We start from the raw sequence: 20,349 nt of genomic DNA, 5'->3' as shown, positions 1-20,349 counted from the left end.
TGGCATGCACCTGTAGTCTCAGCTACTTTGGAGGCTGACGTGGGAGTTTCACTTGAGCCTGGGGAGGATGAGGCTGCAGTGAGCTGTGATTGCACCACTGCACTCCAGCCTGGGCAACAGAGCGAGACCATCTCGGAAAAAACAACAAAAAAATTACATTTACTATTGCCCTATCCTGCTCAATTTTTGTTTCACTCCCAGCAGTTTCTTAGTGTAGTCTGCTGTCCTAGAAAAGAGCCCTGGTAATATCATCATACGGTAAAGAATTAACTTAGGAGGTCTGGGTTGTTTAAACCTTGTGCATTCCAAGGAAAGGTTTGGCCCTTGCCCCAGCTCCTGGGATATAACCTGTAAGTCAGGGGTCCCCAACTGCCAGTCCACACACAGTACGAGTCCATGGCCTGTTAGGAACTGGGTCGCACAGCAGGAGGTGAGCAGCAGGCAAGGGAGTGATACTGCTTGAGCTCCACCTCCTGTCAGATCAGTGGCAGCATTAGATTCTCATAGGAGCATAAACTCTATTGTGAACTGCGCATGCAAGGGATCTAGGTTGCACATCCTTATGAGAATCTAATGCCTGGTGATCTGAGATGGAACAGTTTCATCCTGAAACCATCCCCCTCTGCCCCATGTCCATGGAAAGATTGTCTTCCACAAAACTGGTCCCTGGTGCCAAAAAGGTTGGGGACCACTGCTCTAAACCCTTGAAATATACTGCCTGTTAAGAAACCTTTGTTTACTTGAGTGTATGAGCCATGCCAGATAGCTGTGATTTTTGATATGAGTCTTGGGCTGTGCAGTATCGGCATGAACCTTGGAAGGACTGAGTAAGGTCAACCACACAGGTAGTTGGCCATGCCTGAAACTGACTCCAAATAAAAGCCACAGACACCGAGGCTCAAGTGAGAGTCCATGGGTGGTAATACTTCATGTATGTTACCCCACATCTTGCTGGGAGAATTAAGCACTGGCCGTATGACTCCACTGAGAAGGGAGAACCCAAAGCTTGATCCTTGTTTCCCCTGGACTCTGCCCTATGTGCCCTTTTCCATTGCTGAATTAAGTCTCTACCCTTTTGCTCTAATGAACTATAACCATCAGTATAGCAGCTTTGCTGAATTCTGAGTCCTTCATAGTGAATCAGTGAACCTGAAGTTGGTCCTGGGAACCCCCAAGCACAGTCAGTCTTAAGAGTTCATAGAAGGCTGGGCATGATGGCTCACACCTATAATCCCAGCATTTTGGGAAGCTGAGGCAGGAGGATCACTTGAGCTCAGGAGTTCAAGACCAGCCTGGGCAACATAGCTAGACCTTATCTCCACTAAAAATTTAAGAAATTAGCTCAGTGTGATGGCATATGCCTATAGTCCCAGCTATTCGGGAGGCTGAGGGGAGAGGATTGCTTGAGCCTGGGAGGTTGAGGCTTAGGTGAGCCAAGATCATGGCACTGCACTCCAGCCTGGGTGACAGAGCAAGATCCAGTCTCAAAAAAAAAAAAAAAAAAGGAGTTCATAGGAATTATTATAGTCTGCTGCTCCAACCCCTTCCAACCTTCCTGCAGACCCCTCAAACTCACTTGTTGCTGAATTTTGCAAAATTCCTCTCAGTTTCAGCTGCTGAATTCAAGTTGGTCTGTCATGCCCACTGGCTGTTTTGGTATTGTGTTCTCAGGTCTGGCAAATGCTGCTTACTTCCCCCTGCTTTTTCCTATACAGATAATTGTACCATGAAGTTGTTGTGGCTGTTGGTGACTTGTCCTTACTCATGTGTATTTTGATATTCATGGATATTTCAGCTATCTATTGCTGTGTAAATAAACCACACCAAAACTTAGTGGATTAATAACTATTTTATTGCTCACGAATCTGGGCATGGCTCAGTGGGGATGGCTCGTTTCTTCTTTCTTCTTCTTTTCTTTTCTTTTCCTCCTTCTCCTTCTCCTTCTCCTTCTCCTTCTTCCTAGAGGTGGGATCTTGTCCTGTTGACCATTGGAGTGCAGTGGTGCGATCCTAGCTCGCTGCAGCCTCAAAATCCTGGGCATGGCAATTCTCCTGCCTCAGCCTCCCGAGTAGCTGGGACTACCAACATGTGCAACTGTGCCTGGCTAATATATTTTAGTAGAGATGAGGTCTTGCTTTGCTACCCAGGCTGGTCTCAAACTCCTTGCTTCACTGCTTCAGATGATCTGCCCGCCTCAGCCTACCAAAGGGCTGGGATTACAGGTGTGAACCACCACGCCCAGACTTGTTTCTTCTCTATATGATGCCTGGGGAAGTTGGAATGGTACTGGAGGATGCAAGATAATTTCATCACATGACTGGGACCTCAGTGCTAGCTGCCAGCAGGGGCCTCAGTTATGTACATGGCCTATATTTAAGAGTCTCATGCTCTACCGACTGAGCTAGCCGGGTGGCCGTGATAGCACTGCATGACCTATTTTTAAAAGGTGTCTCATCCTCCAGGACCTCTGTCTTCAGAAGGACAGCACAGACCTCTTTACAGGGTATCTAGGTTCTCCTCTCACTAAAGCAAAAGTTCAATGTTTTTTAAGGCTGGGCTCAGAAGTCCCAGAATGCCATTTCTACCATACCTTATTGGTCAAATGGAACACAAGGCCAGCCCAGACACAAAGGATGAAAAAATAGGCTCCATGTCTTGATGGGAGGGTGGCAAACTCGTGCAGGGTTGGAAATACAGCTGGCAGCCCTATCTGCAGAAAATCTGCCACACTGGGGACACTGTGTCCACTGGCCCCACCATAAATGTTGTCCATGAGTTTTGATTTTGTCATCTGGTTGCTCTGTCTGTATGCTGGCATAACAAGAGAGTGGAAACTACGCTGCTGCCATCATGTTTCCAGTGTCTCTTCTAATTTAAAAAAAAAAAAAAAACTATCTCAGAAAAGAACAGAAATTTTGGGTGAGGGTAGAATGAAGAGGTAAAAACATTCTAAATGGTTCATTCTCCTGAGAAATTAGGAGTAAAGGCCAGTAACACATCTGTGTGTGTATGTGTGCCCATGTGTGTGCTTAATCTACCAACAGAGAAAACGTGAATTATGCTTATAAGGAATAGAAAGATAATCACCAGAAGAATTGATAAGCAGAACAGAACTTCCAAATTACTAAGGGAGGGAGAAGGGGAATAAACAGAAGCTTAACAGAGCCAACAAATGTAAGGAAATTGAAAAGGTGGTAACAATAACAAAATCAAAAAAAAGGAAACGAAGTCTAATGGAACACACAAAAACAGGCATATCGCTGATAAACTGAATGGACTGGGTTCTCCTATAAAAGAGAGGGACTGTAAAATTGGGTTATAAAACAAAAGTTATGTGTTAATTACTAGAAGCACTTGTGTGTGTGTGTGTGTGTGTGTGTGTGCGCGCGTGTGTATGAGATGGAGTTTTGCTCTTGTTGCCCGGGCTGGAGTGCAATGGTGTGATCTCGGCTCACTGCAACCTCCACCTCATGGGTTTAAGCAATTCTCCTGCCTCAGCCTCCCAAGTAGCTGGGATTACAGGCATCTGCCACCATGCCCGGCTAATTTTGTATTTTTAGTAGAGACAAGGTTTCTCCATGTTGGTCAGGCTGGTCTCGAACTCCCAACCTCAGGTGATCCGCCCGCCTTGGCCTCCCAAAGTGCTAGGATTACAGGCATGAGCCACCGCGCCCAGCCTACAAGCACATTTAAAACAAAGAGACTGGGGCTGGGTGTAGTGACTCATGCCTGTAATCCCAGCACTTTGGGAGGCCAAGGCAGGTGGATCCCTTGAGGTCAAGAGTCTGAGATCAGTCTGGGCAACATGGCGAAACCAAGTCTCTACAAATACAAAAATTAGCTGGGCGTGGTGGTGCATGCCTGTAGTCCCAGCTACTTGGGAGGCTGAGGTGAGGGGATCGCCTGAGCCTGGGAGGTAGAGGCTGCAATGAGTAGAGATCATGCCACTACACTCCAGTCTAGGTGACAGAGTGAGACCTTGTCTCAAAAAATAATAATAATAAATAAAATAAATAGCCAATGAGCTTAGTGGCTACCTTATTAGACAGTTAATACAGTGAAAAAAGAAGAAATAATCATATCAAATGTCAGATAGGGAATATTATCTATATCGGATATGACTGTACCATTAGAAAACCTAAGAAAAAACTGTACTGAGAAGCTACCAGAATAGGTAGATAGTTTTGATAAGGAGCTGGATACAAGATAAAATTATCACCTGTAGTCCCAGCCATTTGGGAGGCTGAGGTGGGAGAGTAACTTGAGTCCAGGAGTTTGACACCAGCCTGGGCAACACAGGGAGAACCTATCTCTACAGAAAAATTCAAAAATTAGCTGAGTCTGGTAGTGCACACCTGTAGTCCAAGCTACTTGGGAGGCTGAGGAGGGAGGATCATTTGAGCCTGAAAGGTTGAGGCTACAGTGAGCTGTGATCATGCCAGTGAACTTCAAGGCAAGATCCTGTCTCAAAAAATAAAAATAAAAGAGAAAATTATAAAAATAGGTTCTTCCTATACTAGCAGTAAGCAGATGGGACTAGCAAAAATAAGTCTTAATGACAACAAAAATATAAATATACAAAAATAAATTTAACCAAAAAAGATAAAGAGATGATGGATTTAGAAAATTATAAATATCATTGCAGCATATAAGACATAATCAAACAGACACATCAAATCCCTAGATATAAAGAAAGGCTTAATGTAATAAAAACATTACATCTCCCTAACTATTATATTAATGTAAATATAATTCCAATCAAAAGCATAATAGTTTAGTTTTTTTTGTTTTTATGGTTTTTATTTTTTGAGACAGTCTTGCTCTGTCACCCAGGCTGGAGTGCAGTGGCACGATCTTGGCTCACTGCAACCTCTGCCTCCCGGGTTCAAGCAATTCTCCTGCCTCAGCCTTCCGAGTAGCTGGCATTACAGGCGTGTGTCACTGTGCCCAGCTAATTTTTGTATTATTAGTAGAGACAGGGTTTCACCATGTTGGCCAGGCCGGTCTTAAACTCCTGACCTCAAGTGATCCGCCTGCCTGGGCCTCCCAAAGTGCTGGGATTACAGGTGTGAGCCACCTTGCCCAGCAATAGTTGAGGTTTTTTTTGTTTTGTTTTGTTTTTGTTTTTGTTTTTGTTTTGAGACGGTCTCACTCTGTTGCCCAGGCTGGAGTGCAGTGGTATAATCTCTACTCAATGCAACCTCTATCTTCTGGGTTCTAGCAATTTTCCTGCCTCAGCCTCCCAAGAAGTTGGGATTACAGGTGCATGCCACCAGGGTGGCTAATTTTTATATTTTTTAGTAAAGACAGGGTTTCACCATATTGGCCAGGCTGGTCTCAAACTCCTGGCCTCAAGTGATCTGCCCGCCTTGGGCTCCCAAAATGCTGGGATTATAGACGTGAGTCACCTCGCCCAGCCACAACAATTTAGTTTTGTTGTGTTTTGGGGGTTTTTTTGGGGGGGTTGGGGGACGGGTTGGTAGCATTCATTTTGAAACTTGATTAAATGATTTTAAACTTCAGAGAATTCCTAGAAAATAAATTTGCAAGAACAAAAATCCCTTGAAATCAAATAGATTACAGACACAAAATAGAGTTCAGGTCAAGCTAAGTATATTTGTGACCTTATATGACTGAATTGTGGGTACAAGGTGGTGTGTTTCATAAATGGTGCCAACTGACAATACTGAATTTTACCTCAGCCTGGTGAGCAGTGCAGGTCAAAAAATCCCCTTACTCTAAAGGGAAAATGGCTTTTCTGGAAAATGGCTTACTGCAAAGAACCATCCTTCCCCATATGACTTAGAAGTCACGGATGTCCCCTGTTTACCTGAGAAGCCCTGACACCCACTCTCCAAATTCCCATTCTTTGCCTCATAGATGACAAGCCTAACTGCTTGTCCCCACTGATCAATCAGAACGAAATGCTCTTTAGCCAAACTTGAACCAGGCTTCTTTCCTACAAGCTCCTAACTCTGCTTGCCCCTAAGCCTGGGCAAGCATCAAAAAAAGTCGAAATTCCCCCCCTCCCGACGGACCCTGCTTCTCAGCTTCTCCTGGGAATAGGCGGACCACAGTGGGACAATTTCCTGGCAGACCCCACTGGCCATTCCCCCTTGTTTGTGCAGCTTCCTTTCCACAGATTCTGCTTATCTCTGCCTGCCTCCCTATCCTGTACAAGAAAAGCCTTTTTCTGTTTGGTTTCAAGATGCTCTCAGGTTTCTGAGCTGGGAGCATTCTCCCTTTTGCAATAGCCTGTCTTTCTAATTAAAGTCTCTGATTTTATTTGACACAGAAAAAAGCGTGACACAGGCTTCTTGTTCAAGCTTGATCTTGATTTCATACCATATACCACAGTAAATTCCAATTAGATTAAAGTAGAAAAAAAACTAAAGCAATAACAACACTGAAATAAATGTTAAGATTATCTTTCTATCTGGAATAGGGAAGGGAAACTAGGCAAGATGGGATATACAAAAGCCATAAAAAGAAAGTTTAGACATATCTGATCAGAGGCTACATTTCACTAGTTACATATTACACATACAATTTTTCTTTCTTTCTTTTTTTTTTTTTTTTTTTGAGATGAAGTCTTGCTCTATCACCCAGGCTGGAGTGCAGTGGTGTGAGTTCAGCTCACTGCAACCTCCACTTCCCAAGTTCAAGCGATTCTCCTGCCTCAACCTCCCAAGTAGCTGGGATTACAAGCAACCACCACTATACCTGGCTTTTTTTTTTTTTTTTTTTTTTTTGTAGAGATACCACACCCAGCTACTTATTCTTTATTATTATTTTTTTATTTTTAGTAGAGATGGGGTTTCACCATTTTGGTCAGGCTGGTCTCGAACTCCAGGCCTCAGGTGACCAACAGCCTCAGCCTCCCGAAGTGCTGGGATTACTATGCCCAGCCCACATAAAATTTTTCTAATTGCACATTTAAAAAAACATAAAATGCAAAAGACAAAAGGAGTTTGGGGGAAAATACTGCAATGTAACTGACAGATGGTCAATAGCCTTAATGGACAAAGATGTTAATATCTCTAATGTAATATCCCTAATGTACAGTGTAACTGACAGACTGTTAATATCCCTAGTGTACAATGTAATTTGTACACTGTTTACAAATTGATAAGAAAAGGACAAATCACCCCAGAGAAAACTGGACAAAGGATATGAACATCTGCAAAAGAGAAAAGCCAAATGGCCAACAGACCAAAACAATCCTCAATTGCACAAGTAGTCAGAAAAATACAAAATTAAAGACAGCATCAACATCCAGCGCTGGAGGGGATTTGCCTTAATGAACTTAATGATTTTGCTGGTAGGACTAGGAAACTTTATATAATCTTTTGGGGGAAGGAATTTGGCTATATCTATTCAGTAATGAAACACCGTTACCTGCAGTTAATAAAACTTCAAAACATAGGAAGCAAAAAAATTGAATAGCACAAGGAAAAATTTGACAATACAGTCTCTCTTTCTCTCCTCTCTCTCTTTCTCCCCCCCCCATTACCCCCAGTTGACAAGCTAAAGGGAATTATCAGGAAACACACATTTTAAAAGGCCCAACACACAAGCTTGAACCGATAGAGCCGTAGAGTACGATAAACCCAACAACTAGAAGATACAGTGTTTTCAATCAAGACACAAAACCATTTTTGAAAGCTGGCCTCGTACTTGAGCCTTAAGGCAAGTTTCATCAAATTTCAAGCTCAACATTCTTGGGCCACAAGGCAAATGGGCTTAGAAATCACTAACACAGGGATTAACTTCTTGTTCGTTTGCGGAAACGCAAAACGGTGTTAAGACCTGTAACATTTTCTGCAGTCCCTCTAAATTCCTTCTTTGACTAATCGATTCCTAGAACAGGACGCGATGGACCAAGCTGGGTCAACCTGCCGACAGCTCCGTTGGGCAGCATGTCCACCCCTGATGACCAAAGCCCACCAAACGTGCAGCTGGCACTCGGCCGCCTTTGTTTCCTTCCCCTAGAATGAAACTCCGCTGCTTTCCCACATTCCTGGAGCAACCGGAATAAAGCGCCCAAGGCCTTGCCCTTTGAGTCTCAGAGGATGTTTGCCACTCCGACAATGGACTTTTAAATAACTCAGGCGGGGGAGGGGGGAGGGATTGCATTGGGAGTGATACCTGATGTAAATGACGAGTTGATGGGTGCAGCACACCAACATGGCACAAGTATACATATGTAACAAACCTGCACGTTATGCACATGTACCCTAGAACTTAAAGTATAATAATAATAAAAAATAAATAAAAAAATAAATAACTCAGGGGTCAAAAGGCGTGTGTAGGGGGAGAGTTACAAATCAACACTTGAAACCGAACACGAACAAAAATCAAATCCGAACTAATACAACAAATCAAAACTTGGATTTTTAGAAGAAAACTTCAACTTTAATGCTTCCAGGAGGAAAGCAAAAAGGCTAATGACTGAATTGTGAAAACGAGCCAAAATACTCCACCCCTGATGTCACACACACCTATGACTCCCTGCACAGATCCACGGTCCCGGGCGCTGAATCCCCGCAACCCTCCGCGCCCACAGAGGTTAAACTCTCGCTGCCGGCGACTTCCGCTTCCTGGCCTAAATCTGACACGCACGACTCCCCCTGCGGCAACTGCACAGGTTCGGTGACAGCCGAGACGCCGGGCGTTTCCCGCAGCCGGCCTGGGCCCAGGTCGGAGCTGTAGCCAGCAGGGCCGCCAGGTGGGCTCGGGACGGGGCGGGTGCGGGGTCCCGGCCGCGGCGGGAGAGGGGTCGCCGCGTCCCACAGAGCAGTGCGGCGTCGGGGGCGGGGGCGGGGGCGGGGGCGGGGCCGGGTGCGTCTCGGGACCTGCTCCTGGGGGTGGGGGCTGGGCGCTATTTAAAGAGGCGGAGGCTCCCCGGTGGGGACGGCCTGAGGCCGAGTGCACCCTGAGGGCGGAAGAGGTAAGGCGCCCCGAAGGCGACTGACTCCTAGAGGCTGCGGCGGAGGGGAGAAGCCTGGTGGTACATTCCATGGCCCAGTGCCTCGGCCACTGGAAAATCCCACAGGGGTATATCGAGTAGAGTACCGTGGGCTCCGCTGCAGAAGTGATCACCCTTCCAAGATGGCGGCTCCCGTAGAGACACTCCCAAGGGGACAGCCATGTTCCTTGCCTGACAGTCGCTGCAGGAAATTGGAAAGCCCGCCTCTCCTTCGACGCACACGCGCACGCACGCACGCACGCACCGGCGCGGTGTAAGGGCACCAGGTGTAATTGTGGGCGAGCGGCCGCTTCGGAGCTGACACTAAGCATGTGCAGATCAAGTCCAGAAGCGCCGGGGTCCCTCGAAGCAGTTTTCAGGACTTAAGGCTCTGGGAGTGAGTTTAACAGACGGACTTAGGGCCACTTAAGCATTGAGATAATTATGGAGATGTTAAGACATGGATCAAGCGTTGAGATAATTATGGGGATGTTATGACATGGATTTTGTACTCGATGATGCTCAGTGGGGTGAGGAGGCTTCTCTGGGGTCATTTATAGGGAGGTGCAGAGAGAGTGATTGGGGTTTGTGGGTGAGTGATGGGTCACTAGAGAAAATTGATGGGTAGCCTGTAGGATGAGTGTTGGGGACACCGGAGTAAATGATAAGGGGGTCTGTGGAGTGAGTGATACAGGGTCTCTAGGGTGAGTAATAAGGTATATGTGAGATGAGTGATGAGAAGTCCGTGGCGTGAGAAGGGGCTGTGCGGGGTGACTACTGGAGGTCTGTGAGGTGTAGGATGGGGTTTATTGGGGGATTGACCAAGGTTTCTGCCGGGTGAGTGATGCGTTTATTTGGGACTGGTGATGGGGGGCTGTGGAATCAGATATGCAGCTTCCTGGGGTCAGTGATAGGTGGTCTTTAGGTGTGAGATGAGGTTGTTTCAAAAACCTACTTTTGACTTTGTTGGTCCTCCTGTGTCTTTGTTTCTCTGTCATTAATATCTGCCCTTAACTTCGTTATTTCTTTTCTGTTTTTTTCTTTTGTTCTCATTTTTAAAGTCCTGAATTGAATGCTTATCTCTTATTATCCAGTCATTTTATTTTATAATATAAACATTAAGTTTATAAATTTTTCTCTAAGAACTCTTTAGCTCCATGTCACATGTTTTGTTGTTGTTGTTGTTGTTGTTGCTGCTGTTCGGTTTTGTTTTGAGACAGGGTCTCACTCTGTCGCCCAGAGATGGAGTGCAGTGGCACGATCATGGCTCACTGCAGCCTCAACCTCCTGTGCTCAGTCGATCCTCCCAACTTAGCTTCCCAAGTAGCTGGAACTACAGGCATGTGCTGCCACACCCACTAATTTTTTATTTTGTGTAGACACAGGGTCTCACTATGTTGCCCAGGCTGATTTTTTTTTTTTTTTTTTTTAAGATACAAGAATCTCTCTCTGTTGCCTAGGCTGGAGTGCAGTGGAGCCATCATGGCTCACTGCAGTCTCAACCTCCTAGGCTCAAGTGATCCTCCCACCTCAGCCTCCCAAGTTGCTGGGACTATAGGCAGGCTTGCCCAGCTAATTTTTAAATTTTTGGTAGAGATTGGGGTCTTGCTATGTTGCCCAGGCTGGTCTTGAACTCCTGGCCTCAAGCAATCCTCAAGTAGTCCTCCCAGCTCATCCTCCCAAAGTGCTGGAACTACAGGCATGAGCATCCAACCCACAAGTTTTGATATGTAGCATCTCCACTATAGTTTCCTTCTAATGTTTTCTAATTGCAGTTGCAATGTTCACTCTTACCTCTGGGTTATTTAAATATGAGATTTTGATTTCCCAAAACATTGACATCTTTGTTACTGATTTCTAAATTGTGGTTAGAGGCTGTCACCTGAGTGATCATTACGTGCAGGAATGATGCTTTTAAGTTCAATACATACCACCATACTACTTTCCAAAACTTTTGTAAAGTTGGAACTCCCACCAGCAACATATAAAAAGACTTCTTCCAAAATCCTCTTCCGCACTGGATTTTTTTTTTTTTTATTTTCCCCATTCTGAGGGCCAAACACAAGGGTATCTAGTTTGCCTTGATGTACATTTTCCTGACAACTAGTGGCTGAACATTATTTCATTCTTATTGGCCATTGAAATATATATTTAAACTTTTTCATGTCCTTTGCCCTTTGTTTCCTTTAGGTGGTTTGTCTTTCTTACTAATTTGTGAATATTAACCTGTATTGTAACTATATTTCCTCTATCTCTGGATTTTGACTTTTGAAAGATGTCTTCACCTTTGATTTTTTAAAAATCATCTATGAAGATATATCTGCCTTTTTCCTTTACAAGTTCTGAGTGTATTGTCTTGCCTAGTGACTTCTCCTCATTTCATGTTCAAACAAATATGCCTTAAATTTATATTTAATATATTTATTGTTTCAATTTTTAAAGCTAAATTTTAATCTAACTGGAATTCATTTTGGTGTATGGTGTGAGATGGAATCAGTTCATATATTCCATTTGGATACCTAATTTGCCAGCACCAGCCGTTAAATGAATACCGTTTTCTAATTCAATTAAATGCCACTTTTGTCACATAAGTTCCCAAATGTGTATTGTTTTATTTCTGAACTGTTTAGTTCTCCTTTTTAAAAAATCATATTGACTTTAGAAATAGTTTTAATATCACACAGAACTAGTCTCCCTCGCTTTCTTCTTGGTTGCTTTCATTAATTTTCTTGTGCGTTTATTATTATTCTTTTTTTTTTTTTTTGAGATGGAGTCTTTCTCTGTTGCCTAGGCTGGAGTGCAGTGGTGCAATCTCGGCTCACTGCAACCTCCACCTCCCAGGTTCAAGCAATTCTCCTGCCTCAGCCTCCCGAGTGGCTGGGACTACAGGCGCGTGCTACCCTGCTCAGCTAATTTTTGCATTTTTAGTAGAGACGAGGTTTCACCATATTGGCCAGGCTGGTCTTGAACTCCTGACCTTGTGATCCGCCTGCCTCGGCCTCCCAAAGTTCTGGGATTACAGGCATGAGCCACTGCTCCCGGCCTTTTTCTTCCACATGAATGTTAAAACTATTTTATCTAGTTTCAAAAATAACCATTAAAACTATAATATTTGATAGTTTTCTTATGGGTCCAGCACCTTTTTTTTTTTTTAATAGTTCATTCTTAGATATTTTACCTTTGTTTTTATCATCATTGTGAATAGCATATTTTTTTCTATTTCCATAGGGAAAATCTATTTTTATAATTTTATTTCGTATTCAGTCCAATTACCAAATTCTCATATGAATCTAGTTGCTTTTTATAGTCTTACTTTTCCTAGCTACCATATTCCATCCAATTAAAAATGATACTGTCTCTTCTCTCAAATATTTATTCTGATCACCTCATCTTCTGTTGCACTAGTTAGAGCTTTCAGAACAATGTTGAGTGACATTTAATAGAGGGTATTTGCTATCTTGCTGCTAATGTTAATGAAAATAACTTGGGCATTTTTTATTTGAATGTGAAAGGTGTTTATTTATTCATCAATCTATTCAGTAAACATTTATTGAATACCTACCCCTTGCCAGATATTGACTTTGCAACCCTGCTTGGCACTTACTAGCTATGATTGTTTTTTCTAACAGCTTTATTGATATCATTCATCTGCCATAAAATTCACCCATTTAAAGCTTACAGTTCAGCAGTTCCTAGCATATTCACAGAATTGTGCAACCATCATCATAATCTAATTTTAGAATATTTTATCACCCCAAACGGAAACATCGTACCCATTAGCAATCATTCCTCATTCCCAACCCTCATCCCTAGCCACAGGCAACCACTAATTTACTTCCTGTCTCTGTAGATTGGTCTATTCTAGACATTTTATATAAATGGAATCATAAAATATGTGGTCTTTTATGATTGTCTTATTTATTTATTTTAGACAGAGTCTCACTCTGTCACCCAGGCTGGAGTGCAGTGGCCAGATCTCAGTTCACTGCAGCCGCTGTCTCCCGAGTTCAAGCAATTCTCCTGCCTCAGCCTCCCAAGTAGCTGGGATTACAGGCACCTACCACCACGCCTGGCTAGCTTTTGTATTTTTAGTAGACATTGGCCAGGCTAGTCTTGAACTCCTGACCTCAGGTAATTAGCCCACCTTGGCCTCCCAAAGTACTGGGACTACAGGCATGATCCACTGTGTCCGGCCATGATTGTCTTCTTTAACTTAGCCTAATGTTTTCAAAGCTCATCCATGTTATAGCATGTATTAGGACCTTATTCCTTTTATTATTTTGTTTATTGTGGTATGAACACTTAACATGAAAACTACCCTCTTAAATTTTGTTTTTGTTTGTTTGTTTGTTTGTTTGTTTTGGTTTTGGTTTTGATTTTTGAGACAGTCTCTCGCTCTGTCACCCAGGCTGGAGTGCAGTGGCGCAATCTCGGCTCATTGCAACCTCCACCTCCCAGGTTCAAGCAGTTCTCCTGCCTCAGCCTCCCACGTAGCTGGGACTATAGGTGTGTGCCACCACACCTGGCTAATTTTTAGTAGAGACAGGATTTCAACATATTGGTCAGGCTGGTCTCGAACTCCTGACCTCAGGTAATCCACCTGCCTCGGCCTCCCAAAGTGCTGGGATTACAGGTGTGAGCCACCGCACGTGGTGTATCCTCTTAAATTTTTAAGTGCACAGTACAGTACTGTTAACTACAGGTGCCATGTACAGCCAATCTCTAGAGCTTATTCATCTTGTATACCTGAAACTTTATACCCGTTGAATAGCAACTTCTCATTACCCCCTCCTCTCAGCCCCTGGCAACCACCATTCTACTATATGTTTCTATCTGTTTATTTTAGAAGCACTTCATGTCTTTTTATTCCTGAATGATATTTCATTGTATGGATGGACCACATTTTGTTTATCCACTCATCAGTCAATGGACATTTGGGTTGTTTCCACTTTTTAGCTATTATGAATAATGCTGCTATGGGCATTTGCGTACAAGTTTTTGTGTGGACATATGTTTTCATTTCTCTTGGGTGGATACCCAGGAGTGGAATGACTGGTATAAGGAGTGAGGTAGAAATTTACCTCTTCCCTTTTAGGATTTCTTTTCGCTGGGCCTGAAAGTTAAATTGACATAAGACAGATCAACAGAGAAAAATGTACAGATTTATTTAATACAAGTTTTATGTGGCACAGGCGCCTTCATAAAGAAATGAAGACCCAAAGTAGTAGTTAGAGTCAATCACTTATATACTGGATTGGACAAAGAATACTTAAGTTGTGAAAAAGCAACTCAGTTATGTGGGGAGGCTTAAAACATAAGAGTTTTTTAAAATTTCTTTTGGCTTATTTCTCCAAGAAAAAAAGTTATTTTTCATAAGATCTGTACGTAATTGTCTTGCTCTCAATTTCCTGACCTTGATAGTAAGAATGTGGCATTCTAGCTGGGCACGGTGGCTCACGCCTGTAATCCCAGCACTTTGGGAGGCCGAGGTGGGTGGATCACCTGAGGTCAGGAGTTTGAGACCAGCCTGACCAACATGGTGAAACACCATCTCTAAAAATACAAAAACTAGCTGGGCGTGGTGGCAGGCGCCTGTAATCCCAGCTGCTTGGGAGGCTGAGGCAGGAGAATTGCTTGAGCTGGGGAGGCGGAGGTTGCAGTGAGCAGAGATCGTGCCACTGCACTCCAGACTGGGTGACAGAGCGAGACTCTGTCTCCAAAAACGGCCAGGTGCTGTGGCTCACGCCTGTAATCCCGGCACTTTGGGAGGACGAGGTGTGTGGATCATGAGGCCGGGAGATCGAGACCATCCTGGCCAACATGGTGAAACCCCATCTCTACTAAAAATATAAAAATTAGCTGGGCATGGTGGCGCGTGCCTGTAGTCCCAGCTACTCAGGAGGCTGAGACAGGAGAATCGCTTGAACCCGGGAAATAGAAGCTGCAGTGAGCCAAGATTGCGCCACTGCACTCCAGCCTGGGCGACAGAGCGAGACTTTGTCTCAAAAACAAAAACAAAAAAAGAATGTGGCGTTCCTTCTAGTAGAGCGAGGGCATCTTTCACATGGGAATTTCATCTCCCACTTTTAAGAAACAAAGGGAAGGTCAGCATGATCTTCCTGCACCTGCTGCTTTTCAAGCGCCTGTGACTCAAAATAGCCAGTATTCCAGAGTGGTGTGTGTGTGTATTTTTTTTTTTTTTTTAGATGGCGTTTCACTCTTATTGCCCAGGCTGGAGTGCAATGGTGCGATCGTGGCTCACCACAACCTCCACCTCCCAGATTCAAGCGATTCTCCTGCCTCAGCCTCCCGAGTAGCTGGGATTACAGGCATACACCATCACGCCTGGCTAATTTTGTATTTTTAGTAGAGACAGGGTTTCTCTATGTTGGTCAGGTTGGTCTCGAACTCCTGACCTCAGGTGATCCACCTACCTTGGCCTCGTAAAATGCTGGGATTACAGGCTTGAGCCACCGTACCCAGCCAGAGTGGCATATTTTTAACTCCTTCACTGGATCACATGGCATACCCCTATGTTTAACTTTTTTTTTTTTTTTGAGATGGAGTCTCACTCTGTCACCCAGGCTGGAGTGCAGTGGCGCTAACTCCACTCACTGCAAGCTCCACCTCCCGGGTTCAAGCAATTCTTCTGCCTCAGTCTCCCAAGTAGCTGGGATTACAGGCACCCACCACCACGCCCAGCTAATTTTTGTACTTTTAGTAGAGACAGGGTTTCACCATGTTGGCCAGGCTGGTTTCAAACTCCTGAACTCAAGCGATCCACCTGCCTCAGCCTCCCAAAGTGCTGGGATTACAGGCATGAGCCCCTGTGCTCAGCCTTCTATGTTTAACATTTTAAAGAATTGCCAAACCATTTTCCAAAATGGCTGCATCACTTTATATTCCAGCAGCAATGTATGAGGGTTCCAGTTTATCACATCCTTGCTAACGTTTATTGTCTTTTTAATTCTAGCCTTCCTAGTAGGTGTGAAGTGGTATCTTCTGGTTTTGATTTCCATTTCTCCAGTGGCCACTGATGTTGAGCATCTTTTCCTGTACTTATTGCCCATCTGTATATCTTCTTTGAAGAAATATCTATTCAAATCCTCGACCTATTTTTAAATTGAATTGTCTTTGTTTTAATCAAGTTGTAAGAGTTCTTTAGATAATCTCGATAGAAGTCCTTTGTCACATATGTGATTTGCGTGTATTTCCCTTCATTCTGTGGGGGTTTTTTGTTGTTGTTGTTTGTTTGTTTTCTGAGACAGAGTCTCACTCTATTGTCCAGGCTGGAGCGCAGTGGTGCCATATCGGCTCACTGCAACCTCTGCCTCCCAGGTTCAAGCAATCTTCCTCAGCCTCCCAAGTAGCTGGGATTAGAGGTGCGCACCACCACACTCAGCTAATGTTTGTATTTTTAGTAGAGACAGGGTTTCGCCATTTCAGTCAGGCTGGTCTCAAACTCCTGGCCTCAAGTGCTCCGCCTGCCTCGACCTCCCAAAGTACTGGGATTACAGGCGTGAGCCACCGCGCCCAGCCTCTGTGTCTTTTCACTTTCCCAATGGTGTCCTTATAGTTTTCATATGTTCCTATCTTGATTTGTATTTTTCTTAGGAATGGCTCTTGAATTATGTCAGATGCCTTTTTGATGTAATAGCCTAATGGTGTTACTTTCCTAAATTGGTTGTTGTAATGAATGATACTGATATATAAGGCGGATCCATCCTTGCCTTCCTGGGGTAATTCTGTTGGTCAAGGGCAATTTTTCTTATGAGTCATGGTCGTATTTGAGTTAGTAATGTATTTTTTTATTTTTCTTCAACTCCATGGCCCCCCATTCACAGTTCAGACCAGGACTAGGGCCTAGGCAGAGACGTATATAGGGTAGGATCTCTTCTTTTTCTGTACAGTCAATATAAGAACAGAGAAGGCAGGCCCCCTTCTTTTTCTATGCAGTCAGTGTCAGAACACAGCCTGTGGTAAGCACCAGGAGGCCTCAGTTAGTAATATTTTATTTAGAATTTTTGCCACTATAAAAAATTTGCTTATAGTTTTCTTGTTTTTACTATATTTAACAAGTGTTGGTATTAAGGTTATGCCAGGTATTAAAAGGAAATCAGGAGATTTCCATTTTTTATGTGTTAAAATAGCATAGACATTCTCTTAAGTTCAACTAGATATGCATTTAGAACTAATGCCTTTTTTGAAATGGCAATTTTTAACTATTTTATTTTCTCTGATTATTGCTCTACAGATTTCTAGTGGGGGGGATTAATTTTGATAGTGTATGTTTGCTAGGGATGTTACGTTTTTGTGCATTTGTGCATAATGCTTCATTAATTTACCTTGATCATTTCCATACCTGTGGCAATAGCTTCTTTTTTCATTCCTAAAACTGTGTGCATGCTTCTGATGTGTGTGGATATATATAGAAATATATATATATATTTATACATATATATATATTTCCTTTCTCTTTTACCTTGATCAGGTTTCTCATGAATATTTTGTTGTCTTCTTTTAATTTCTTTTTTTTTTTTTTTTTTCGAGCCTCCTGGGTAGCTGGGATTACAGGCGCACACCACCATACCCGGCTAATTTTTTGTATTTTTAGTAGAGATGGAGTTTCACTGTGTTGGCCAGACTGGTCTCGAACTTCTGACCTCGTGATCCGCCCAGTAGGCCTCCCAAAGTGCTGGGATTACAGGTGTGAGCTACTGTGCCCTGACTTTTTTTTTCCTTTTTTTTGAGACAAGGTCTCCCTCTGTCATCCAGGCTGGAGTGCAGTGGTGCGATCTCGGCTTACTGCAACCTGCACCTCCTAGGCTCAAGCAGTCCGGCTAATTTTTGTTGTTGTTGTCTGTTTGTTTGTTTGTTTTTTGAGATGGAGTCTTGCTCTGTTGCCTAGGCTGGAATACAGTGGCACAATCTCGACTCACCTCAACCTCTGCCTCCCAGTTTCAAGCAATTCTCCCCCCTCAGCCTCCTGAGTAGCTGGGATTACAAGTGTGTGCCACCATGCCTGGCTAATTTTTGTTTTTTTAGTAGAGACAGGGTTTCACCATGCTGGCCAGGCTGGTCTGGAACTCCTGACCTCAAGTGATCCATCCACCTCGGCCTCCCAAAGTCCTGGAATTACAGGCATGAGCCACCGTACCTGGCCTTTTTTTTTTTTTTTTTTCTTTTTTCTTTTTTAATAGATTGAACATTTAGTTCATTTACCTTTAGCTTTTATTTTTAAACATTAAAAATAATTTGGCCAAAATATTCTTTTTTTCCTCTGTGACTCTAGCCAAAGATAAAATATTCTTTAAATATACCTTTAGCTATGTCTCAAGATTTGTTATGAAGTCTAAAATTTTGTTATCAAATGCCATCTTCAATTTGTATATGTTTAGAGAATATTTCTTCATCGAAATCTGGATTTGGTAGTTTGTCGTTTTATTATCTATGATTTTACAGGATTATAGTCAATTTAGCCTGCCAAAACTCTAATTTTTAAATGTATCAAGATTTTTTCTGGCCGGGCGCGGTGGCTCAAGCCTGTAATCCCAGCACTTTGGGAGGCCGAGACGGGCGGATCACGAGGTCAGGAGATCGAGACCATCCTGGCTAACACCGTGAAACCCCGTCTCTACTAAAAATACAAAAAACTAGCCGGGCGAGGTGGCGGGCGCCTGTAGTCCCAGCTACTCCGGAGGCTGAGGCAGGAGAATGGCCTAAACCCGGGAGGCGGAGCTTGCAGTGAGCTGAGATCTGGCCACTGCACTCCAGCCCGGGCTACAGAGCAAGACTCCGTCTCAAAAAAAAAAAAAAAAAAAAAAAAAAAGATTTTTTCTTCGAGTCCAAGTTACATTATTTTAAAAAATTTTTGTAAACTATGCCATGGGTCTAAGAGAAGAGAGTATATTCATTAGGTAAAGTTAAGTTATGTGTCTTGAGCCTAGCTTGTTGATTGTATTTCTCAAATCTGCTTTACTTGCTTTTTGTTTGTTTGTTTACTTGATCCATTATATCATAGAAGAGATACAATAAAATCTCCTGGCATAATTATGATTTTTCTTAAACTTTTTATTTTGAAATAATTATAGATTCATAGGAAGTTGCAAACATAGCACAGAGCCCTGTATACGCTCACCCAGTTTTCTCCAGTGATTACATCTTATAAAATCACAATACAATATAAAAATGTAGAATTTGACATTGGTACAAGGTGTGTGCGTAGTTCTTTTTTGTTTTTTTGTGTTTTTTTTTTTTTCTGAGACAGAGTCTTGCTCTGTTGCCCAGGCTGGAGTGCAATGGTGTGATCTCTGCTCACTGCAACCTCCACCTCCCGGGTTCAAGCAATTCCCCTGCCTTGGCCTCCCAAGTAGCTGGAATTACAAGCATGCGCCATCATGCCCGGCTAATTTTTGTATTTTTAGTAGAGACGGGGTTTCACTGTGTTGGCCAGGCTGGTCTCGAACTCCTGACCTCATGATCCACCTGCTTCGGCCTCCCAAAGTGCTGGGATTATAGGTGTGAGTCACTGCACCAAGCCTAGTGTGTGCATAGTCTACGTCATTTTGTCATGTGCATAGATTAATGTAACAGCCACCACAAGATACAGAACTACTACTCCTTTATAGTCTTTTTTTTTTTTCTTGTGAGACGGAGTCTCGCTCTGTTACCCAGGCTGGAGTGCAGTGGCGCAATCTCGACTCACTGCAAGCTCCGCCTCCTGGGTTCACACCATTCTCCTGCCTCAGCCTCCCAAGTAGCTGGGACTATAGGCACCCGCCACCACCACGCCTGGCTAATTTTTTGTATTTTTAGTAGAGACAGGGTTTCACCGTGTTAGCCAGGATGGTCTCAATCTCCTGATCTCGTGATCCGCCTGTCTCGGCCTCCCAAAGTGCTGGGATTACAGGTGTGAGCCACCGTGCCCGGCCTAGTCTTTTTTTTTTAAGACAGGTTCTCACTGTGTTACCCAGGCTGAAGTACAGTAGTACCATCATCACTCACTGCAACCTCGAACTCTTGGGTTCAAGTGATCCTCCCGCCTCGACCTCCTGAGTAGCTGAGACTATAGGCGCATGCCACAATGCCTGGCTACTTTCTAAATTTTTTGTAGAGATGAGGGTCTCACCATGTTGCCCAGGCTGGTCTCAAACTCCTGGCCTCAAGCGATCCTCCCACCTTGGCCTCCCAAAGTGCTGGGATTGCAGGCACGAACCACTGTGCCCAGACCTTTTATAGTCTTTACTCCCACCACCATCCCTAACCCCTGGCAACCAACCATCTGTTTTTCATCTCTCTAGTTTTGCCATTTTGAGAATGTTATATAAATGGAACCATACAGACTGTGATTTATTTTATTTATTTATTTATTTTTTTGAGAC

At 43.5% G+C, this 20,349-nt stretch overlaps 1 protein-coding gene, 1 long non-coding RNA gene and 1 pseudogene across 25 annotated transcripts in view; 1 reads left to right on the top strand and 2 right to left on the bottom strand.

The window, feature by feature from the left end:
• Positions 1–1,834: 1,834 nt before the first annotated feature.
• On the bottom strand, positions 1,835–9,165 carry LOC123571053 (uncharacterized). Of its 2 annotated transcripts, none has more exons than XR_012430319.1 (2): positions 9,076–9,165; positions 1,835–2,868 (listed from the first exon to the last, which is right to left on the bottom strand). It is a non-coding gene; the product is annotated as an uncharacterized lncRNA (long non-coding RNA). The 2 variants fall into 2 exon arrangements; XR_010584391.2 differs by lacking the exon at positions 9,076–9,165 and adding an exon at positions 8,502–8,546 and having other exon boundaries at positions 2,777–2,868.
• Positions 8,642–20,349, top strand: part of ZNF41 (zinc finger protein 41) — a 42,187-nt gene continuing 30,479 nt past the window's right edge. For 10 of the 23 annotated variants that reach the window (XM_015443716.3, XM_045383556.2, XM_045383554.2 and 7 more), the window contains exon 1: positions 9,226–9,365. The gene's annotated coding sequence lies outside the window, so the exon portion shown is untranslated. Of the gene's footprint in view, positions 8,729–8,887; positions 8,951–9,225; positions 9,366–20,349 lie in introns of those variants that run through there. The other 13 variants (XM_074029957.1, XM_074029955.1, XM_045383553.2 and 10 more) reach the window with 2 other exon arrangements.
• Positions 16,793–16,964, bottom strand: LOC123571496 (small nucleolar RNA SNORA51; annotated as a pseudogene).

Source organism: Macaca fascicularis, chromosome X (assembly GCF_037993035.2).
Source record: "Macaca fascicularis isolate 582-1 chromosome X, T2T-MFA8v1.1".
Lineage (NCBI taxonomy): Eukaryota > Metazoa > Chordata > Mammalia > Primates > Cercopithecidae > Macaca > Macaca fascicularis.
Note: the sequence above shows the minus strand (reverse complement) of the source record. Positions and strands in the feature narration are given on the sequence as shown.